Source organism: Schistocerca gregaria, chromosome 2 (assembly GCF_023897955.1).
Source record: "Schistocerca gregaria isolate iqSchGreg1 chromosome 2, iqSchGreg1.2, whole genome shotgun sequence".
Classification (NCBI taxonomy): domain Eukaryota; kingdom Metazoa; phylum Arthropoda; class Insecta; order Orthoptera; family Acrididae; genus Schistocerca; species Schistocerca gregaria.
In genome coordinates, this window is record NC_064921.1 from 233951260 (window position 1) to 233976915 (window position 25656).

The 25656-nt window shown below is 43.0% G+C and overlaps 1 protein-coding gene across 1 annotated transcript in view; it reads right to left on the minus strand.

The window, feature by feature from the left end:
• The window catches only part of LOC126335724 (hexamerin-like), a 138562-nt gene that overhangs the window by 8187 nt on the left and 104719 nt on the right, over positions 1-25656 (minus strand). The window lies entirely within an intron of this gene.

The window sequence follows — 25656 nt, forward strand, 5'->3', positions numbered from 1 at the left end:
GTGCCAGAAACTTCTCTTCTCCCCAATCCTATTCAATACCTCCTCATTAGTTACGTGATCTCTCCACCTTATCTTCAGCATTCTTCTGTAGCACCAGATTTCGAAAGCTTCTATTCTCTTCTTATCCAAACTAGTTATCGTCCATGTTTCACTTCCATACATGGCTACACTCCAAACAAATACTTTCAGAAACGACTTCCTGATACATAAATCTATATTCGATGTTAACAACTTTCTCTTCTTCAGAAACGCTTCCGAGAGCATGGAGCGAGGAAAACAAAGCTCATCCACGGTGACAGTCTGCGAGATATAACGCCGCTGCCTTACCTCTCGCCAGACCGTGGCAAGTATTGAGAGGGTTTGTACCACCGTGGCTTGGGAGACATGCAATGCTGCGTTGAATTGACACATGTGTGTGTTAAAAGATTTTTTGCCACATTTTTAAACGTAAAATTGCACAGCAGAGTTGCGAGTTCTGCTTAGTTTGTTATGATCCAAGAGATTCAATATACGCACATCCGCAAAGAGATAGTGTGTCTGGACGTACCTTGTCGTGAGAAAGATTCTTCCTTGGTAAATGTGTTGTTAACAACAAGATATGATAAAATTGCAGACTAATGCTTATTAACGACATCTTCTTCTGACACAGCAGCGACTTGAGGGCATAGAAGCAGGAACATTTGTGAAAACGCTTTCAGGCAATGCAGAACCATCAGAGAAACAACACACTGTTGTCATCATCATAGTAGCTGTCTTCAGAAAAAATGTAAGAATAACATGTACTGCTACTAATAAGGATCTATGTATATAAATTGCTTATCAGTTATTTGCTGTAGTACAATGGAACATGGGTTCCATGTTACAGCAGTTGAAGAATCACAGCAAGGATGGGAGCACATTATGCACAGTAAGACTGTCGATATCGGAGAAGGAGAGGTGCCGCCCGATATTTAGCACAAAATGCGTCGCTACCAAATTGGTAAACATGGTGATGGTTCGTCTGAAGGCCTGCAAGATATATCTACCGTCAAGATTCTCGGCACCAGTCCCATGTGGTCGATATCTGCAATGATGGTAATGTGTGCTTAATATGTCACGGGAGACCGAATAACACGAACACAGTCAATTTTGAAAATATTGATACGTAATTGTTTGAGTGTATAAAAATGACGGTTTCTGTTGACAAAGTAACACGCAGTGTTAGATAAGAGGTATTAATATTTTATCTCTAACAAAAGATTGTTGTGACTGCTTGATTTATTCGCAAGAGCTTCTCATGTTTAAAATCATTTGTGATCTAAAAGCTTGTATAGAAATTAATGAGAGAATAATATACTTGCTCCAGACAGAGTGTTTTCCGATTCTGAACATTATGATGTTTTTGAAGGGTACAATTGGTATGTATGTATTTATTACACAGCATTGTTTCTGTTCCAGTATATGAAGCTGGTCGATTGCTGCATTAATGATATATAGTTCATATTGTACAATATTTGCTTGCAAAATGCTACTCAGTACTGCTTAGATTTCATTAAGGCTGATAAATCATTGAAAACTTGGTTGCTTAACGGAGTTTTCTCAAATAGCGACTTAAATTACTTTGCTGAGACTGGTTGGAGACAACAGGTGGGGGGGGGGGGGAGATGAGGAAGGGAGGGGGAAGGCGTGTGGCTTGCTACTGATAAGTATTATATCATTGATAATGTTGATTATGATACTGATGATATCATTAGGTCAGCGACCTCGCTCATGTGACATAAATAAGGTGCGCCAGAATGCCACATGTAAACAAAGTATTTCAAAGTACACACACACACACACACACACACACACACACATATATATATATATATATATATATATATATATATATATATATATATAAAATAGTGATAACTAATGAATAGATACGAACTAGACTAAACGAAGAGAGCATTTCATAGGACACGAGGGAGAACTAGGCTTGACTGCAGTAAGCAGGTTCAAATGGTTGTAAGTTGTAGTAGTTATGCAACAATGAAGCGACTTGTTCAGGATGAGTTAGCTTGGAGAGATGTATCAAAACAGTCTTAGAACTGAAGACCGGCACGTCGACATTTTTGGAGATGGTAAAACTAACCATTATGTTCCAGTCTTTGTCAGCTACGTGAATAGACAAGTCGTCAGCCACTTCAATCTTAGGCTATAATAAAGACTCTTTACCCGAATCCACGCCAATTGCTTTGCTATTGTGATATTTTAAATTTTCTGTACAAACAGAGAACTTCCCCCCAATAGTAGCCACTACACACGTGGCGCAACGCTTTTTTTTTTAGCTCCGATAGTGAGCTGGTTGGTATACAAAACTACGAATGTTACGTCTTAGAATATTGTAGATCATTTATATGGGAGTTAGCTCTGAACAACACATCTGGAATTTGAGGGCTACAAATTCATTAATTCCAAAATTTTCACAGTACAGCCTGCAGAAAGAACTTTAATTAGTATCCAAAATCCGAACTTTCTATATGTCTCAAAATATGCTTATGATTACTAGCATTACAGTATTGTGTACTCACGAACAACTTTAATCTTGTAGAGGGACTGCTCGTGTCTCCAAGGCAAGGGGAGGGGGGGGATACTTTGACGTGTTACGTGATAGGGATGACGCCACATCGTATGTCGTATCCCGGAGGCATTATTCTTATACTCACCTGAATACATAGAAAGTTTTACCTGTCATGGTCCACCGTGTACCCGGCGTATGTTGATACACTTCCCTGTTAGGTACGTAGGAGGTAGGTGGTTCATACCTTGCTATCAGAAGTCAGACTAAGGTGAGAAGGAATGATTCCTTCTAATTATACAAGGCTCCTAGTAGAAAGTCTGGAGGTGGAAGGAGGTGCGCTTGCCCAGAATTCTGGAAAAATTTCATTCTGGAAACATCCGCAGGCTGTGGCTAAGCCATGTCTCCGCAGTATCCTTTCTTTCAGGACTGCTAGTTCTGCAAGGTCCGCAGGAGAGCTTCTGTAACATTTGGAAGGTAGGAGAAGAGATACTGGCAGACGTAAAGCTGTGAGTACCGGGCGTGATTCGTGCTTCGGTATCTCAGTTGGTAGAGCACTTGCCCGCGAAAGGCAAAGGTCCCGAGTTCGAGTCTCGGTCGGGCACACAGTTTTAATCTGCCAGGCAGTTTCATATCAGTGCACACTCCGCTGCAGAGCGAAAATCTCATTCTGGATACACCACGCGTGTCCGCCCTATTATGGCGTATTGCTGTGCGGTATGGGATCCGTATGAGGCGGGACTGACGGATGACATCGAAAAAGTACAAAGAAGGGCACCTCGTTTTGTATTATCGCGAAACAGGGGAAATGTGCCACAGACATGATACGTGAATTGGAGTGGCAATCATTAAAAAAAAGATGTTTTTTGTTGCGACGGGATCTTCTCATGAAATTTCAATCACCAGTTTTCTCCTCCGATTGCGAAAACATTCTGTTGGCACACACCTACATAGGGAGAAATAATCATTACGATAAAATAAGAGAAATAAGGGCTCGCACAGAAAAATTTAAGTGCTCGTTTTTCCCGCGCGCCGTTCGAGAGTGGAACGATAGAGAGACAGCTTGAAGGTGATTCATTGAACCCTCTGCCATGCACTTTATTATGAATAGCAGAGTAATTACGTACTTGTAGATGTAGATGTAGAATCTTCGCCCGGCTGTAACTCCGCTCAGTACGACATCGTACTACAAACTGCTGATAATCCCAATAACAGTAATCAATACTGAGACCATTCTGTCTCTTTTAATTCTGAGTATACCATTTGGAAACTCTAGGCTGGCTTAGAACCTTCCCGCTTTAAGTGTGATGTGAACATTCTGCTGATTTGTTGATGTGCTGCCGCCGTTCACATCACAGCAGGAAAGGAAGTTAACAATAGCACCTTCTACTCGAATGATACGTAAAACGGTGATTACCCGGTATCCACATGATCACCTGGTATCATAGAAGCTCCTGAATATGGTGTAATGTAGTATCAAAATTGATTGTACGCTGTCGCTTCACGACCTCTCGTAAGATGGATGCGTGAACGTGGGAAATTCCTTTCTGATTTATCTTTTAAGCAATTCTCTGTCATCTATGGAGAGTAACTAAGTATCTCTTATCTAGATGCACTGCCCGTTACATGTTTGCACCGATTCAACAACTTCTTAAGTGCTGTGAATAGACGCTACTGGCATCGCATAGAAATGAACTGCGGAAATTCATGTGCGTTAATATTCCGCTTGACACATATTAATATATGCGTATATGAATTTACATATACGAGTGAACCATACCTATACACGCCATGAATTAACTTATACAGGGTGTTACAAAAAGGTACGCGCAAACTTTCAGGAAACATTCCTCACACACAAATAAAGAAACGATGAAATGTGGACATGTTTCCGGAAACGCTTAATTTCCATGTTAGTGCTCATTTTAGTTTCTTCCACCTACGCTCAATGGAGCACGTTATCATGATTTCATACGGGATACTCTACGTGTGCTGCTAGAACCTGTGCCTTTACAAGTACGACACAACATGTGGTTCATACACGATGGCGCTCCTGCACATTTCAGTCGAAGTGTTCGTACGCTTCTCAGCAACAGATTCGGTGACCGATGGATTGGTAGAGGCGGACCAATTCCATGGCCTCCACGCTCTCCTGACCTCAACCCTCTTGACTTTCATTTATGGGGGCATTTGAAAGCTCTTGTCTACACAACCCCGGTACCAAATGTAGAGACTCTTCGTGCTCGTATTGTGGACGGCTGTGATACAATACGCCATTCTCCAGGGCTGCATCAGCGCATCAGGGATTCCATGCGACGGAGGGTGGATGCATGTATCCTCGCTAACGGAGGACATTTTGAACATTTCCTGTAACAAAGTGTTTGAAGTCACGCCGGTACGTTCTGTTGCTGTGTGTTTCCATTCCATGATTAATGTGATTTGAAGAGAAGTAATAAAATGAGCTCTAACGTGGAAAGTAAGCGTTTCCAGACACATGTCCACATAAAATATTTTCTTTCTTTGTGTGTGAAGAATGTTTCCTGAAAGTTTGGCCGAACCATTTTGTAACACCCTGTATACGACACATGCACTGGCCGCCAGCGTGGCAGTCGTGATATGGATTGTCAAAAACCGCTACACGGGCGGATTTGGTCGTCCAGGCACTGCGCCTCTCATATGCCACCATTCCAGCGCTGAATCACGGAAATAAAGGGCACAGAGATTAGTATGAACGCAGAAGCACCACTATTAGAATTACTGCTCACAGTATGGAAAAAACTATCCAGCAGTGATGAGTTTTGTTGTATACTAGTACAAACTGATGGAGAATTATGAATATCTCGAAAACCACGTGTAGTAACGCATCCGATTTGTCAACAGGGCACCGTTCCCTTTTGTGTGGAGCTCGGTAGGCGCTGGTGTGATGGGGTGGGCGGGGGGGGGGGGGGGGGGGGGTAGGACGGAGGGAGGGCGAGGAGGAGTTTAATGAAATATGGCAACCAATACCTCGGTTATACTCCAAAACCATTCTTTTCATTGAGCCCCACAGATTACCTTATTTGAAATCATGTTCAGATGGTATTTTGGTCTTTTCTGGGTGACAGAAGAAATATTGAATTTAATTGATGAAAGGAATAAATATAAAAATTCAGTAAATGAAGCAGGCAAAAAGAAATACAAACGTCTCAAAAATGAGATCGACAGGAAGTGCAAAATGGCTAAGCAGGGATGGCTAGAAGACGAATGTAAGGATGTGGAGGCTTATCTCACTAGGGGTAAGATAGATACAGCCTACAGAAAAATTAAAGAGACCTTTGGAGAAAAGAGAGCCACTTGTATGAATATCAAGAGCTCAGATCGAAACCCAGTGGTAAGCAAAGAGGGGAAAGCAGAAAGGTGGAAGGAGTATATAAGGGCGATGTACTTGAGGACAGTATCATGGAAATAGGAGAGGATGTAGATGAAGATGAAATGGGAGATATGATACTGCGTGAAGAGTTTGACAGAGCACTGAAAGACCTGAGTCGAAACAAGACCCCGGGAGTAGACAACATTCCATTAGAACTACTGACGGCCTTGGGAGAGCCAGTCCTGACAAAACTCTACCATCTGGTGAGCTAGATGTACGAGTCTGGCGAAATACCCTCAGACTTCAAGAAGAATATAATAATTCCAATCCCAAAGAAAGCAGGTGTTGACAGATGTAAAAATTACCGAACTATCAGTTTAATAAGTCACAGCTGCAAAATACTAACACGAATTATTTACAGACGAATGGAAAAACTGGTAGAAGCCGACCTCAGGGAAGATCCGTTTGGATTTCCTAGAAATATTGGAACACGTGAGGTAATACTGACCCTGCGACTTATCTTAGAAGCCAGATTAAGGAAAGTCAAACCCATGTTTCTAGCATTTGTAGACTTAGAGAGAGCTTTTGACAATGTTGACTGGAATACTCTCTTTCACATTATGAAGGCGGCAGGGGTAATGTACAGGGAACGAAAGGCTATTTACAATTTATACAGAAACCAGATGGCAGTTATAAGAGTTGAGGGGCATGAAAGGGAAGCAGTGGTTGGGAAGGGAGTGAGACAGGGTTGTAGCCTCTCCCCGATGTTATTCAATCTGTATATTGAGCAAGCGGTAAAGGAAGCAAAAGAAAAGTTCGGTGTAGGTATTAAAATCCATGGAGAAGAAATAGAAAATTTAAGGTTCGCGATGACATTGTAATTTTGTAAGAGACACCAAAGGACTTGGAAGAGCAGTTGAATGGAATGGACAGTGTCTTGAAAGGAGGATATAAGATAAACATCAATAAAAGCAAAACAAGGATAATGAAATGTAGTCGAATTAAGTTGGGTGACGCTGAGGGAATTAGACTAGTAAATGAGACACTTAAAGTAGTAGAGGAGTTTTGCTATTTGGGGAGCAAAATAAGTGATGATGGTCGAAGTAGAGAGGATATAAAATGTAGACTGGCAATGGCAAGGAAAGCGTTTCTGAAGAAGAGAAATTTGTTGACATCGAGTAAAGATTTAAGTGTCAGGAAGCCGTTTCTGAAAGTATTTGTATGGAGTGTAGCCATGTATGGAAGTGAAACATGGACAATAAATAGTTTGGACAAGAAGAGAATAGAAGCTTTCGAAATGTGGTGCTACAGAAGAATTCTGAAGGTTAGATGGGTAGATCACAAAACTAATGAGGAGGTGTTGAATAGGATTGGGAAGAAGAGAAGTTTGTGGCACAACTTGACAATTGAAGGGATCGGTTGGTAGCACATGACCTGAGGCATCAAGGGATCACAAATTTAGCATTGGAGGGCAGCGTGGAAGGTAAAAATAGTATAGGGAGACCAAGAGATGAATACACTAAGCAGATTCAGAATGATGTAGGTTGCAGTAGGTACTGGGAGATGAAGAAGCTTGCACTGGATAGATTAGCATTGAGAGCTGCATCAAACCAGTCTCAGGACTGAAGACCACAACAACAACAACTTTAGCACAAGTAACGAGAAAAGAAGGAAATCTGGATTGCCAACTATACAAAGGATCCTTACTGTGAGAAATGGTACAGAATTTGCCGATATCAACCAGACAAGGCAGTCCACTGTCTCCCTCCCTTTTTAATGTTTATATGGACGATGTCATTGGTAAATAGTTGATTTCATTAATAAAGATGTGGTCATTTTAATTTTATGACGATACTAATTGTTGATTATCAAATTGTAATAAAAGAATCTGAAAAAGGTTCAAATTTACACAAATTGAGTCAGACTGGCGCTAAATAAAGAATGAGAATGGCATTTGAAGGATTGGAACCCATAAGAACGAAATTTATTCCAGATGGACAAATAAATTAACAAGTATGAGAGTTTAAATACTCACAACATACAGAAAGGAACATTAATTAAACTTTGCAAAGTAACAGCGTTACCTTTGCTAGTGTATGATAGCGAATGTAGGACGAATCGAAACATCAGAGACGAAGTTGCTCCGCTTTGTAGTGCGATATTCGTTGACGGACCGTAAAAGAGATACCGTTATTAGATTAGAACTAAATATTGAACCTATTACAAATAAAATTGGAAAATACCGACTGAACTGGGAAGACTGCGTGCAACGTATGTTTAATGATAGAATAACTATAGCGGCAATACAGAGTAAGGCTAAACCAACCGCCAAGAGGTTTCTATTTCTTTTTTTTTTTTCCTTTTTCATTTCGACACCTTTACATGAAAGGTAGGCCGACAGCGGCCTATCTATCCCGCTCTTTGGCCACAGATAACACAGTATATAAAGAGACACAGAAAAAACAAAACAAAGACGGTGGATAAAAACGGTAGACAGACATATTAAAATACATGTAGCCATTCACAGGCGTACTGTCGGAATAAAAAACGTTCCTGACTGTACACAAATGGAGGAGACAGAAATTACACACGTGAACGGTGGAGCACAAACGGAGAGACACTTAAGCACTAACACGAAGACACACACAAACACTGGCGACGATCTCTGGCGCACGAAGATTCACTGTTCACGCACAAAGCTGGGAAGCCAGGGACCTGCCAAAGGGAAGAGGTGAGGGTAGGAGGAAGAGGGGGAGGGTGTTGATGCCAGTGGCAGAGGAGAAGGGAGGAAGAGGGAAGAATGTAGGGGGGGTAGTGGAAGCCCAGGGAGTAGGGGTGGGAGGGAGGAAGAGAGGAGGGAGAGAGGGGAGAGAGGGGAGAGAGGGCGCCCTGGGGGGAAAACAGGGGGAGGAATGGGAGCATCAAAGTTGGTAGGAGGGGTAGATGGAGGGGATGAGGGCATCATCAGTGAGGGGGAGTTGGCGGATCGCCAAGAGGAACACTGGACATCTCTTAAAGACGTGCTGTGAACAATTCTGAGGCGGAACAGGACCAGGGCGTAATCCTTGAAAAGGATGATGATGAAGATGAGCCGGCCAGTGTGGCCATGCGGTTCTAGGCGCTTCAGTCCGGAACCGCGCAACCGCTACGGTCGCAGGTTCGAATCCTGCCTTGGGAATGGGTGTGTGTAATGTCCTTAAGTTAGTTAGGTTTAAGTAGTTCTAAGTTCTAGGGGACTGATGACCTCAGATGTTAAGTCCCATAGTGCTCAGAGCCATTTGAGCCATTTTTTTGATGAAGATGACATGACCAATTTTACACCACCAGAAGCTCAAAGCGGTATAAACCACCAACCCTTGTTTACGAAGTACGTCAAATACAGAGATGAGCCAAAACATGACCACTCCCCACAGCCAGACCGAATGCCGCCTGGTGGCGTTGCGGCCGCGTGGCACAATAAGGTAAGTATGAAAGCGGATCAGACACGAATGAGGAATTATTCTAGCAACGATACGGATTGCAGATGGCAGAATACACTTACAAAGGGCAAACTGTTACGGCACGGCGCCTGTCAAAGGTGATCTCGGGGACGACGAATCTGGTCAACTGTTCACGTGCTACTGTCGTGAGCATCTTTGTGAAGCGGTCGAAGGACGGTGAAACCATGAGTAGACGACAAGATGTTGGCCGTTCACACTTCGTCACAGATCGTCTAGACGGAGGTTTGTCTGCTCTGTAAAGCAGTGTTGCATGCCAATCTTGTACAAAGCAGCAAATGATTAAAAATTTCAGTGTCTTAAAGAGAAGCTATCTAGCTTACGTTATGGCTGTGTCGACACGAGGCGGGCACGAAAAATAACATTTCACCACCGACAGTGGGTCGGAGGAAAAAGACACCATCGACGCTTCTCGAGAGCCAAAACTGTAGTAGGGCAGAGCAGCTTGGCTGGATCACGTCATCTTGATTACATGATGAAAGAAAGGCTACTGATAATGAAACAAAGCATACCAAGAGCTTTTACGAACGAGCTCTGTACTATAACAAACCCATTACATCTACATCTACGTGATTACTCTGCTATTCACAATAAAGGGCCTGGCAGAGGGTTCAATGAACCACCTTCAAGCTGTCTCTCTACCGTTCCATTCTCAAACGACACGCGAGATAAACGAGCACTTAAATTTTTCTGTGTGAGCCTTGATTTATCATATTTTATCGTGATGATCATTTCTTTCTATGCAGGTGGGTGGCAACAGAATATTTTCGCAATCGGAAGAAAAAACTGGTGATTGAAATTTCATGAGAAGATCCCGTCGCAACGAAAAACGCCTTTGTTTTAATAATTGCCACTCCAATTCACGTATCATGTCTGTGACACTACCTATCCTACTTCGCGATAATACAAAACGAGCTGCCCTTCTTTGTACTTTTTCGATGTCATCCGTCAGTCCCACCTGATGCGGATCCCACACCGCACTGCAGTACTCCAGAATAGGTTGGACAAGCGTGGTGTAAGCAGTTTTTTTAGTAGACACGTTGCGCCGTGTTCTGCCAATGAATCGCAGTCTTTGGTTTGCTCTACCCACAATATTATCTATGTGATCGTTCCAATTGAGGTTATTTGTAATTGTAAGCCCTAAGTATTTAGCTGAACTTACAGCCTTCGGATTTGTGTGACTTATCGCGAATCGAAATTTAGCTCATTTTGTTTAGTACTCATGTGAATAACTTAACACGTTTGTTTATTCAAGGTCAATTGCCACTTTTCGCACCATACAGATATCTTATCTAAATCATTTTGCAAGTCATTTTGGTAATTTGATGTCTTTACAAGACGGTAAATGACAGCATCATCTACAAACAATCTAAGACGGCTACTCAGACTGTCTCCTATGTCGTTAATATAGATCAGGAACAATAAAGGGCTTATAACACTTTCTTGGGGAACGCCGGATATTAGTTCTGTTTTACTCGATGACTTTCCGTCTATTACTACGAATTGCGACCTTTCTGACAGGATATCACGAATCCAGTCGCACAACTGAGGCGCTACTCCGTAGGCACGCAGTTTGATTAGAAGACGCTTGTGAGGAACGGTGTCGAAAGCCTTATGAAAATCTAAAAATATGGAATCAATTTGACACCACCTGTCGATAGCATTCATTACTTTATGAGTATAAAAAGCCAGTTGTGTTTCACAAAAACGATATTTTCTGAATCCGTGCTGACTATGAGTCAATAAATCGTTTTCTTCGAGGTACTTAATAATGTTCGAATACAGTATATGTTCCAAAACCCTACTGCAAATCGACGTTAGTGATATAGGCCTGTAATTGAGCGGATTACTACTACTTCCCTTTTCGTGTATTGGTGTGACTTGAGCAATTTTTCAGTTTTTAGGTACGGATCTTTCTGTGAGCGAGTGGTTGTACATAACTGCTAAATATGGAGCTATTTTATGAACATACTCTGAGAGGAATCTGCCTGGTATACTATCTGGACCGGAGGCCTTGCCATTATTAAGTGATTTAAGCTGCTTTGTTACAGCGAGGATATCTACTTCTATGTTACTCATCTTGGCAGTTACTCTTGATTGGAATTCAGGAATATTTACTTCGTCTTCTTTGGTAAACATGGCACAGTGAGAACCAGTGACGCCTTTGTAATAGCGAAACCTTTATTACTTGATGAAAGAAACGCTTTTGCTAATGCAACAACTCGTACCGAGAGCTTTTGCGAACGAGTTCTATACTGTAACAAACTCGTTAAGCAAACACGGCAGAATGAGAACCAGTGACACTATAGTAGGCTGTTTAGATGTCAGTAGGCTGTTTCGGGTTTTATATTGCTAACGGCATGTAGCGCTCTGTATGAATATCACTGGCTGTGCTGTGTGCAGTCTGTGGCTGGTTGGCATATATTCGGTATTTTAGTGTTGGGCAGTTAGACGTGAACAGCGCGTAGCGTTGCGCAGTTGGAGGTGAGCCGCCAACAGTGGTGGATGTGGGGAGATAGATGGCAGAGTTTTGTGAGCGGATGATCTGGACGTGTGTCCATCAGAGACAGTAAATTTGTAAGACTGGATGTCATGAACTGTTTTATATGATGACTTTTGAATATTATTAAGGTAAATACATTTTTGGTTCTCTATCAAAATCTTTCATTTGCTAAATATGCCTGTCAGTATTTAGTGCCTTCAGTAGTTAGAATCTTGTATTTAGCTGGCAGTATTGGCGTTCACTGCATTGCAGTAGTTCGAGTAACGAAGATTTTTGTGAGGTAAATGATTCATGAAAGTTATAGGTTATTGTTAGTCAGGGCCATTATTGAAAGTCATATTGCGTTGCACTAAAAATATTGTGTGTCAGTTTAGTGATGATCAGAATAAGTACAGAGAGTACGTTCAGTTTTGCTCAGCTGCTTGAAAAACAAATAACGTAAGGGGTTTATCAGCACAATCATTCATAAATTTTTCTAAGGGGACGTTTCATCACCTTCGTAACAGCGAGACTTACACGGTCTTGACAAATGATGTTGGGTAAACTTTAGCCACTACTTCGCTCCATAAATAGCCCAGCATTGTATGTCATAAGGCAGTCAGTCAGACGGGTCGACTGCGTACGAAGTGTTCACACTTGATCCCCTGATTACAGTAGTGACGTCTGGTAAAAGTCTGCTGTACATTTTCTGCACGCTACTGAGCAACGACAGCCGCTACTGTAAGAGATGGCTATATCGCCGTAATCACTAGCCACAGAGTTCAGCACCACAGCCTGCCATTGTCGCAGATGACTGGAACCATGGGTTTTCCCTGTTGTCCTGTGTCAGGACACTAGTATTCCTGATCCTTTGGCAGACTGACCAGGGCTTACCGAATGGCAGCCCAAGATCGTCGTACTACACGGCTATACGTCAACCGACATTGCTGTTCAACAGATGAAGATGAACGGTGGTGAGCACCTCCCAGATCATTGTGCGCAAGTCCAGCACACGCACTGCCTTCACTCAGTGCCGCAGCATCGCGGTGCTTCCAGCGCCGGAGCCACCGCTGGAGGCATCCGTCATAGCAACAGCCGACCAGGAACAGTGAGCGCGGTGTCAGCTACTTTGAGCGGGCTGAAGGCCAATTACGACGAGAATCCTCGACAGGCATCGTCAGCCGATGTCAACAGCGAATCTAGAAACTGATTGTAACTTACGGAAATACATAACTTATTTTGAAACTTCTTTCACTGCGCCTACCGGCGACAACAGGTCATCACCATCCTTCCGAGGAAGATGGCAAGGAGCGAACTTGGAGAGTGCCTCCTGATGCAGGATCATCTCTATTTCCGCCCTCCCAACAGTCACCTCTTGCAGCAGAGTATGCGCTGATCAGTGGCAGATCTGACGACATACTTCTGTACTAGTGTAGGTGCAAGTCTTTGGAGCACAGGTTTCAGTTCACACTGCTGAACACGGGTCTCCGCAGCACACGACACCTCCATGTTCCCAACGACAGTATCATTTACAATTGTAGTGGGCACTGGAGCATCGAGATTGGATATCACTGTAGCTATTTATAAGCTTTTAATGGCGTTTAGAAACTGACAACTTGCTTTAAAAGTTCAGGAATATAAATTTGTGACCTTCACACAACACAGAAATATAGTGTTGTGTGATTACAGTTTCAGTAATTGAACTCATACACTATGTGATCAAAAGTATCCGGACATCCGCAAAAAAATACGTTTTTCATATTAGGTGCATTGTGCTGCCACCTACTGCCAGGTACTCCATATCAGCGACCTCAATAGTCATTAGACATCGTGAGAGAGCAGAATGGGGCGGAACTCACGGATTTCGAACGTGGTGAGGCGATTGAGTGTCACTTATGTCATACGTCTGTACACGAGATTTCCACACTCCTGAACATCCGTAGGTCCACTGCTTCCAATGTGATAGTGATGTGGAAACGTGAATGGACACGTACAGCACAAAAGCGTACAGGCCGACCTCGTCTGTTGACTGACAGAGACCGCTGACAGTTGAAGAGGGTCGCAATGTGTAATAGGCAGACATCTATCCAGACCATCACATAGGAATTTTAAACTGCATCAGGATCCACTGCAAGTACTATGACAGGCAGGAGGCGAGAAAACTTGAATTTCATGGTCGAGCGACTGGCTGCTCATAAACCACACATCACGCCGGTAAATGCCAATGCCTCGCTTGGTGTAAGGAGCGTAAAAATTGGACGATTGAACAGTGGAAAAACGTTGTGTGGAGTGGCGAATCACGGTACACACTATGGCGATCCGATGGCAGTGTGTGGGTATGGCGAATGCCTGGTGAACGTCATCTGCCAGCGTGTGTAGTGCCAACAGTAAAATTCCGAGGCAGCGGTGTTAAGGTGTGGTCGTGTTTTTCATGGGGGGGGGGGGGCTTGCACCCCTTGTTGTTTTACGTGGCACTATCACAGTAGAGGCCTTCATTGATGTTTTAAGCTCCTTCTTGCTTGCTTATATTGAAGAGCAATTCGGAGATGGTAGTTGAATCTTTCAACACGATGGAGCACCTGTTCAAAACACACGGCCTGTGGTGGATTGGTTACTCGACAATAACATCCCTGTAGTGGACTGGCCTGCACAGAAGTCCAGACCTGAATTCTATAGAACACCTTTTGGATGTTTTAGAACGCCGACTTCGTGCCACGCTTCACCGACCGACATCGATACCTCTCCGCAGTGCAGTACTCCGTGAAGAATGGGCTGCCATTCCCCAAGAAACCTTCCAGCACCTGATTGAACGTATGCCTGCGAGAGTGGAAGCTGTCATCAAGGCTATGGGTGTGCCAGCCGATATTGAATTCCAGTATTACCGATGGAGGGCGCTACGAACTTGTAAGTCATTTTCAGCCAGGTTTCCGGATACTTTTGATCACATAGTGTATATATACCTGGATGTAACAATTTGCATCGTTAGGAAATTAAGTAATCACAGAGGCTCAGTTGTTGGTAAACCAGGCGCAGCTTGCATTTCGTTGGCAGGATACTGTGAAAGTGTAATCCGCTACTCAGGAGACTGCTTACATAATACTTGGCTTTCAGGATATGCCCATACAGCCACCTCAAGAGTGGAATGTTAATCATGACGGTACGAGCGTATGGGCGACACAACACCCAGTCTCCGAGTGGAGAAAATCTTCGATCCAGCGAGAAATCGAACCTGGACCCCTTTGAGTAGCAATCTGTCGCATTGACCGAGCAGCTACCGAGGTGGACGAATCGATACATGTGCCTCCTTTCTTAGAATATTGCTCAATTCTGTGGTATCGTGTCTACGGGCATAGCAGGGGATACTGAACGCAAGCACAGACGTTCAGCACGAACGGCTACACTTTATTTTGCTCATAAGAAATGATGAAGAAGCTGATCTGGCAGACGCTTGAAGATAAACACTAGTGATCTCGCAAAAGCCTACGTACACTGTTTCAAGAACCCGTATAAAGTAAAACATCTAAGAATGTACGTCAGATCCCTAAGGATCGCCTACGCAAACAACAGGAAGACAAGGTTAGACTCTTTACAGCACGCACAGAGGCTTTTAAGAAGTTATTCTTTCCATTCTCCATACGCGGGAGCGGGAAGAAACCCTAACATGTGCTACAACGCTAAGTACCCTCCACCATGCACATCGAATTGCAATGGTTTGCAGAGTATGCATGTAGGTATAGATGTAAACGTACCCAGCCGTATGTTGAAGTTAAATAAAATATTCTTAGCGAACTTGCCATGTCAAATTCATGTAGCACTGCAAGCTTTCGGCATCGTCCCGACCTCCACTAACGTCCAGATACAGCCCACGTCCCACGTGCTGCCCCACCCATCTCCCTATTCCAATATGTTGATGACACCGACCTCCTATCTTCGATTCATTCCAATGATGCTACCATCTCAACAATTTCATCTCTGGTATGCGAGTGGTATCACAACCCTGCAAAAACCTAAGCCATAATTACAGGGATACCCACGACAACATTCCATCCCAAGACATTTACGCTAAAATGTACAACTGGCCAATTCAGTTACTTTAATTCCTTAAAAATATAGGATTAACATTCAATTAAAAACCAGCTTTGAATGACAACCTACAAACCATCCTAAAGGAAGGTCTAAACAGAGTAAAACTACTAACTGGATAAAGACGAGGACTAAATCTCACTACAATCACCCGTCTACATAAGATTCCCTCTATTCCATCCTAAAATATGGAAACGCTGCACGGAGCTCCAGTTCTCCCAGGTTTTATGGCTCGCTAGCTCAGATGGCAGAGCACTTGCCCGCGAAACGCAAAGATCCCGAAAAAAAAGGTTCAAATGGCTCTGAGTACTATGGGACTTAACTTCTGAGGTCATCAGTCCCCTAGAACTTAGAACTACTTAAACCTAACTAACCTAAGGACATCACACACATCCATGCCCGAGGCTGGATTCGAACCTGCGACCGTAGCAGTCGCTCGGTTCCAGACTGTAGCGCCTACAACCGCACAGCCACTCCGGCCGGCTGCCAAGGTTCGAGTCTCGGTCCACCACACAGTTTTAATGTACCAGGAAGTTTCATATCAGCGCACACTCCGCTGCAGAGTGAAAATCTCATTCTGGAAACATCCCCCAGGCTGTGGCTAAGCCATGTCTCCGCAATATCCTTTCTTTCAGGAGTGCTAGTTCTGCAAGTTTCGCAGGAGAGCTTCTGTAAAGTTTGGAAGGTAGGAGATGAGGTACTGGCAGAAATAAAGCTTTAACGACGGGGCGGAAGTTTTGCTTGGGTAGCTCAGATGGTAGAGCAATTGCCCGCAAAAGGCAAAGGTCCCGAGTTCGCTTCTCGGTCCGGCACACAGTTTTAATCTGCCGGAAGTTTCATATCAGCGCACACTCCGCTGCAGAGTGAAAATCTCATTCTGGAAACATCCCCCAGGCTGTGGCTAAGCCATGTCTCCGCAATATCCTTTCTTTCAGGAGTGCTAGTTCTGCAAGTTTCGCAGGAGAGCTTCTGTAAAGTTTGGAAGGTAGGAGATGAGGTACTGGCAGAAATAAAGCTTTAACGACGGGGCGGAAGTTTTGCTTGGGTTGCTCAGATGGTAGAGCAATTGCCCGCAAAAGGCAAAGGTCCCGAGTTCGCTTCTCGGTCCGGCACACAGTTTTAATCTGCCGGAAGTTTCATATCAGCGCACACTCCGCTGCAGAGTGAAAATCTCATTCTGGAAACATCCCCCAGGCTGTGGCTAAGCCATGTCTCCGCAATATCCTTTCTTTCAGGAGTGCTAGTTCTGCAAGTTTCGCAGGAGAGCTTCTGTAAAGTTTGGAAGGTAGGAGATGAGGTACTGGCAGAAATAAAGCTTTAACGACGGGGCGGAAGTTTTGCTTGGGTAGCTCAGATGGTAGAGCAATTGCCCGCAAAAGGCAAAGGTCCCGAGTTCGCTTCTCGGTCCGGCACACAGTTTTAATCTGCCGGAAGTTTCATATCAGCGCACACTCTGCTGCAGAGTGAAGATCTCATTTAGGTACCGTTATTGTGTACATTGAATACAGAAGGTACGTAGCCCTTAATGGTATTTCGAAATTTATTAAATTGTTTTCCTGTTATAATATGGTCCTAGTTGTGGCGAGCGATTATCTTCTGTGCATTTGTGTGTGTCGACTATACCGTTTGGAACAATCAGTTGCCAATAGTTTTGTGTTGCTTCTTTCGTGTGTGTAATTCGTCTCATAAGTCTCACGCAGCCACGGCATTAAACTGCTAAACCATCAAAGCCTCAACTGGCACAATTTTTACTTAGACAACTGCATTTAAATTTTTCTGTAGAGATTTTAAACGAGTGGTCTCTCTGATTGTTCGTTTGCGGCTATTTATATGTCATGGCTGCCGCTATCTCAAAAGATGAATATTTTTGTACCATTTAGTATTATTATTAAATGTGTTGGTTCTCAATGACATTACTTGTTTGTATTTGTTTCCCTACACCTGACTCGTTCAGATATTGTTGTGCCCCTCTCATTTCAAAGGTTGTGAACAGGAAATAAAACCTCACATTTCTTGATTTGTGATGCCGTGGTTATCTTACGAATTCTTACTGACCGCGTCATTAGCAGTAATCTGTTACTTTGTGGCTGTAGCCCATCTTTTCCTTGCTTAAGATTTTGGGTCACTTGCGTTTCTCAGACTTCAAACTGGCAGTTGGCCGTCACTGTAAAAAAGGAATTATGTGAACTATTAATCGTGAGGCCTGGGCGTTATAACAGTTAACCGTTACTTGTGAGGCTTGTCTAGAATCTGACTACCTCTTAACTGAATTACTTATTTTATTTTATTACTGTAATACATTTGCCATCACTGGTGTAGCTGTGTTTTGCTGATTTTTTTTACTAGGATTTGTACCTTAACATTGTAATTAACCTTTTGACTGATTAGTTGTATAATAATACCTTCCAACATTTCAATACTGATACAAGCTATATATTTATTGTTTTAAATTTTCCATCTTGATTACTCCTGAATTGTTTTGTGTTAAGTGTACTCTAATTAATGTTGTAATAATGGGTGTTAAATTTTGTTTTTTGGATTTAATGTGCCCAGCACCTTACTACTCCCGCCACACGCTTCCTATCCGATTACTAGAATCAAAATGTAATGAAAACGTAAAACACCTGATGATGGCAACTGATATAGGTAAATAGTGGGTGAAGCAGAAAAATTATTTCATGAGTTTTATTAATTATTTGTTAGAGTGTAGAGGGGAATATGAGGAACAAATGATATATGAGGAAAAGTAGTAAACCACAAATAAATTACTCATACCCTTAAGCTCAGTTTTTGGATTTTAATGTTATCATTTAGGATATTTTCAAACTTTCACTAAAGACAAAGTACAGCATCATGGAAGTATACAAGCAGAACAGTTAACTTACGGTGTTTTCCATTTACGCAAAATTAAATCACAATTATGCTACCAAATGGCTATTCCCACGAGAAATGGCATAAAAATTCGATAAATCCAGTTCCAAAAAGGAGCTACTTGCGGTAGTTGATGGTGGTGTAGATGTCCGCGTCGATTGAGCTTCTGGGCTTATCAGCTCTGATAAATTCATGCCGCTAGTTAATGTGTATAAGTGAACTAAGCTGGATTTTGCCACTCTTTGCAGTGCCTAAGTTGCATAAACTGCAACAGTAAATTTTTAACTAGATTCACTTCTTTTTCTCTTGATGTTTTGTAACACGCTTAAAACTTCAGACTGAAATTTCAAAGTTTCAGAGTCGTCAAGTAAGGACAAGGATGGCAGAAGGCTGTTGAAGAACGCCATATGCCGGCAGCCACAGTGTTCTCTACACGGCTGATTGTCCGAAAACGTCATTTCCACATCAGACTCAATCTTAATATCGCTCTTTCTTTTCCTTTGTGTAGCATAATTATTTATGATTTCAGGTTTTGGAATATATTCACAATTTTTTTCGTATTGTGCAGTTTTGCTTGTTTCACTCGTCACATTTGTTGGTGTAGATTCTTGCGGAAAATAGCTGTCTTGAGAGACGGATGTCTCAATAACCTTGTTCAAAAACAACATCTGCTCGTGGTACAAATAAAGCCTCGACGGCCTAGCGGGAAATGTCGATGATTTTTGTTCATGACGTTTCTTAACAGATTTCATCCACGAGTCTCTGGTTTGGGACCATTTCTTCAAAGCCAATTTGCCTGGAATAGAAAGTACAGAGTTTGTCACAATATTGCTGGTCTTTAGCATCAAAAAATTCTCTAAAGATCTTAATTATTAATATCAAGTTGATATCTCAACTATTAGAAACTTTGAAATAGAAGAAACACGAAGTGGTTGTAGGGAGTAACCTACCTATAAATTTCATTCGTCTGTCAAATGCACTTGAAGAATAGGTGAAGATATTTGAATCATTTTGGACAACAGCAAATTTTTCCCGTTGTATATTGGCAGTTAAGAGTAAGTACGTGCGAGTAAGAGAACCGGTGAACAGAGCCTCTATGTACTTTAACTGTATGGAGTACTTTTCAGTTATTTCTGAATACTGCATCATAAATGTATGTGTGCATTCTTAAGGGAATCGAGTGTGATTCTTCAGAGTTCAAAGCTACACTGTACTGGAAGAGCAAACAGATCACACTTTTACATGTATATATAAGACTAGGCTGTTCCCTTTGCGCTTGTAGGCGATGAAATTTTACACTAACGCTACACGATCTGTTGAGCACGACTGTTAGAGCACACAGACAAAAATGAACAAGAATTCATTTACGATCTCACAAGAGAGGGAATGTACGTAGAGAGGGCATTTAATATTTTAGCAAACGAACAGAGATTTTTTGTCGGACGGCTATTTGGATAGTAAAAGCTTCCACCATACTGGATAGTGTAGTCAGTTTAAAATCCATGTTCAGTATTGGGAACAGTCGCCCAGAAATAATATCTAATAATATGCTAAGGTGACCGTCAGGTGACGAACCATTATCGTAGTTGCAAACTGCTCCAAAAAGTCTTCCGATTATTTCACACCCAATAGCGCTTTAGTTGCTTGACAAGATGAAGACCCAGCACACTGTTTATTGCACGAAGGGCTTAGTTCGTATAGAAACACATGGCATGATTTTGAAATAGTTGAAAATTCATGTGTGCCTTAACCTTTTCAGGTTGCAGTGAAAGTCACGTTTCGTGGATCACTATTAAACGCAAAGACAGAATCGACGCTCACGGCCTGAATGCTGGTTTAAACATCATTGTGGTTTGGTAGTCACGGTCCTCCTGGAGGTGATACCCTTTTTCCATCTCCCGACTTTTTAATTGATTTACCCAGACAGTTTAAAGTGAACTCTGAAGTACAACCCTGATGATCATTTTCCACATTAAGAAAACCATGCAAGAGGTGAAACAGACAAGAATCGAGGGAAATAAAACCTAGGACTGACCGAAGAGTGCGCCTAGTAATTTCCTCTTTGTAGTCTGACACCTGCTTAGCTACCAAATGACTAACGAATGAAACAAAACGAATATACTTAGACTGAGGAGTCAAAACATTATGACCACTTGTTTAATAGCTCTTTGGAACGAATTACATCCCTAATTCTGCGTGTCAGGGTTCAAATGGTTCAAATGGCTCTGAGCACTATGGGACTCAACTTCTGAGGTCATTAGTCCCCTAGAACTTAGAACCACTTAAACCTAACTAGCCTAAGGACATCACATACATCCATGCCCGAGGCAGGATTCGAACCTGCGACTGTAGCGGTCTCGCGGTTCCAGACTGCAGCGCCTAGAACCGCACGGCCACTTCGGCCGGCGCGTGTCAGGGATTCGACAGTTTGTTGATAGGTTTGTGGAGGTATGTGGCATTAGATATCTCCGCTCAGGTGATGTAATTCACGTAAATAACGGGCCGCTGTGGAGATTGCGATTTTCCTGGCAGTGAGCAGCTTCAACGAAAGGTATTCAGAAATTCTGAAGACCATGACAACGATGGACGTCACCCTGGGACTCTATTCGACGCAGCTTGCTAAGCATTCGGACGACCACCGGATTCAAGCGGCCGAAAACCGCCTGTGACCGGCCGTACGAGCGGCTCTGGAGCAGCGCAGGATGGCCAGATCGAGCAGAAAAAAAAAAGTTCAAATGTGTGTGAAATCTTATGGGACTTAACTGCCAAGGTCATCAGTCCCTAAGCTTATACACTACTTACCCTAAATTATCCTAAGGACAAACACACGCCCGAGGGAAGACTCGAACTTCCGCCGGGACCAGCCTCACAGTCCATGACTGTAGCGCACGAGACCGCTCGCCTAATCCCGCGCGGCAGATCGAGCAGAACACCCTCTATGAGGAAGAGGAAGGACTAGTAATGGACCCGGAATAGCAGTTTGAACGTACGTTGCATTATATTGCATTTATATGTAGTCAAAACTTCAAACATGTTTTTCTCGAAATGACTTTTTTTTATCGCTCGAAATGGTAACTTCAAATCTACCGAACCGACTGGCATGATTCTTTGTTTCCGACGAAGCTAACTAAATTGTCTAGGAGTCGTACCACTTTTATTCCGATCCTTCAACTATAAATATTTTTACTTGGCCGACGAAGTCGAAAAATCGATGAAAAAACGCTATTTTTTTCAAATGGCCACCATTTTGTTTCCTATGGTCCAAGTAACCTAGGCGAGGTACAACTCCTAAAGAATCTTATGTACTTTGCTAACGTCAACTCAATTTTGATTTCAGACGAGCCGGCTGACCTAAAACATACCGCGCTTGGAGGTCTACATCGAAATTTTGTTTCGGTCCGGCGGCTTTCGACCTTTGCTCTTCGACATTTCCAGTCAAAAAAATTCCAGTTTGTAGAGGAAATATCAATAAACATTTTGACCAAATTTGACATTGATATCTATAACATATCCCGAGAAAAAATTCTCAAAGAGCATGCTTTTTTCGGGCCGAAGATAGTAAACCTCCCGTTAATGCTCCTCAAACCACTGTCGCTGCACGGTTCTGGCTCCGAGACACGGATAATTATATTGCTGAAAGATGACTTCGCCGTCGGGGAAGACGTCAAGCATGAAGGGATGAAGGTTGTTCGTAGCTGGCAGCATGTCCTCGACTACAACCGCAGGTCCCATGCAAGCGCAGTAACTGCTCCCAACAACCTGCGTCCGTGGCGCGCTGTAAGTTTCGAGTTGCCATTGACCTCGATGACGGCGTTTTTGGAGACGACCATCGACCTATCGTAGCAAAAATGTGATTCATCCGAAGAGCCGACACGTTTCCATTGATCGACGGTCAAATCCCGATGGTCCCATGCCCACTGCAATCGTGGGTCAACATGTTAACATTCAGGGATGGTCTGCTGCGAAGCTCCATGTTCAACAACGTACGATGATCGGTGTGCTCCGAAACACTAGCATTGTGCTTTTTCGTCAAAGATGCCATAGATCACGATTCATCCTAAATTTACATAGTAGACAAGTCTCCTAGCCCCACGTTCTGGTCCGCAGCTAGTGGTCGTGCGGTAGCGTTCTCGCTTCCCACGCCCGGGTACCCGGGTTCGATTTCCGGCGGGGTCAGGGATTTTCTCTGCCTCGTGATGACTGGGTGTTGTGTGATGTCCTTAGGTTAGTTAGGTTTAAGTAGCTCTAAGTTCTCGGGGACTGATGACCAAAGATGTTGAGTCCCATAGTGCTCAGAGCCATTTGAACCATTTTTTGAACCCACGTTCTGTGAAGAGTCGTACACCTCCAACCATTCAGCGCTTAGTGATAGTTTCACTGTCATTCTACCTTTCTATACATCTACATACATACTCCTCAATCCACCATAGGGTGCGTGGCGGAGGGTACCTCGTACCACAGCTAGCATCTTCTCTCCCTGTTCCACTCCCAAACAGAACTAGGGAAAAATGACTGCCTATATGCCTCTGTACGAGCCTCAATCTCTCTTATTTTATCTTTTTGGTCTTTCCGCGAAATATAAGTTGGCGGCACTAAAATTGTACTGCAGTCAGCTTCAATGCTGGTTCTCTAAATTTCCTCAGTAGCGATTCACGAAAAGAACGCCTCCTTTCCTTTAGAGACTCCCACCCGAGTTCCTGAAGCATTTCCGTCACACTCGCGTGATGATCAAACCTACCAGTAACAAATCTAGCAGTCCACCTCTGAATTGCTTCTATGTACTCCCTCAGTTCGACCCGATAGGGATCCCAAACGCTCGAGCAGTACTCAAGACTAGGTCGTACTAGTGTTTTATAAGCGGTCTCATTTACAGATGAACCACATCCCCAAAATTCTACCAATGAACCGAAGACGACTTTCGGCCTTCCCCATAACTGCCATTACATGCTTGTCTCACTTCATATCGCTCTCCAATGTTACGCCCAAATATTTAATCGACGTGACTGTGTCAAGCGCTACACTAGTAATGGAGTATTCAAACATTACGGGATTCTTTTTCCTATTCATCTGCATTAATTTACTTTTATCCACATTTAGAGTTAGCTGCCATTCACAAATCCTGACCAAGTCATCTTGTATCCTCCGTAGATACTCATGACAGAAGCACATGAAAATTTGACCAGATTCACCGTTTTCGAGATACTCGTTCACAGGTTCTGGGTAACAATAATCAGCTATTTGTCAAAGTCGATTACCTCAATGAATTTCCCCATTTGCAGCTCATATCTTCGCTAGGGTGATCCGAGTCTGTGTCGGCTCCGCTTGCATACTTTTGTCACTGGCCCGCAAAGCCACCAGGCGCCATCCGACGTCGCGGTGGGCAGTGTTCATAATATTTTGGCTGATCGGTGCATGTTGAGATATTGCTATATTGCTCGGTGGCAAATTGCCTGGCTCTGGATACAAAGTACTCTAGACATTCTCGCGATTTTCATTTGTCACATAGCATGTCACTCTTTGAATTCGGGCAGTGGTTGTTAACTTAAAGAATGATGGGTTGCGTCATAGTACGGCGTCAACGTTAAGCTGTTGGTCACCCTATAGCTGGCTGGGTAAAACAGTTAAAAAGGTCAGAGGAATAACACAGACATACATATACGATGCAATGTAGCGCCAAGAAAATTAAGGATCTGTTATATGACGCACAGTTTGGCTGTAGGAAAGGTAAAGACAACATAGAGACAATTTGAATTTGCAGCTGATAATGGAAGCAAAACTTAAGAAAAATCAAGACACGCTCATAGGATCTCTTGCCGGCTGCGGTGGCAGTGCAGTTCTAGGCATTTCAGTCCGGAACGGCGTGACTGCAACGGTCGCTGGTTCGAATCCTGCCTCGGGCATGGATGTGTGTGATGTCCTTAGGTTAGTTAGGTTTAAGTAGTTCTAAGTTGAAGGGGGACTGATGACCTCAGATGTTGAGTCCCATAGTGCTCAGAGCCATTTGAACCATAGGATCTCTTGGCCTAGATACAACGTTCGACAAAGTAAAAGGGTGTAAGATATTCGAAATACTCAGGAAGATAGAAGTAAGCCTAAGGAAAGATGTATAACTTGTAATATGTACAAGAATCAAGAGGAAACAATAAGAATGAAAGACCAACATCGAAGTGGTCGGATTAAAAAGGTCATAAGACAGGGAAATAATCTTTCGACCTTACTAAAAAATGGTTCAAATGGCTCTGATCACTATGGGACTTAACATCTTAGGTCATCAGTCCCCTAGAACGTAGAACTACTTAAACCTAACTAACCTAAGGATATCACACACATCCATGCCCGAGGCAGGATTCGAACCTGCGACCGTAGCAGTCCCGCTGTTCCGCACTGCAGCGCCTAGAACCGCACGGCTACCGCGGCCGGCTTTCGACCTTACTGTTCGATCAAAGGAGCAATGACGGTAATCAAAGGAAAGTTCGGCAATGGGATCAAAATTCAGTGTGAAAGGATATCAATGATAAGATTCATTGATGACATTTCTATCCTCAATGAATATGAAGAAGGATTACGGGATTTGTTGAATGGACTGAGCATTCTAATGAACACGCAATATGGATTGAGAGGAAACAAAAGAGAGATGAAAATAACCGGAAGTAGCATAAATGAAATTAGTGTAAAATTTTGTATCAGAACCGGCAACCACGAAGAAAACGAACCGAAGGAATTCTGCTGCCTTTAATCAGAGTAACAGTGGCGAACGAAGCAAGGAGAACATAAGAAGCTCACTAGTACAGACAGATGTAGACTCAAGAACTCTACTTGTTCAGAAAGT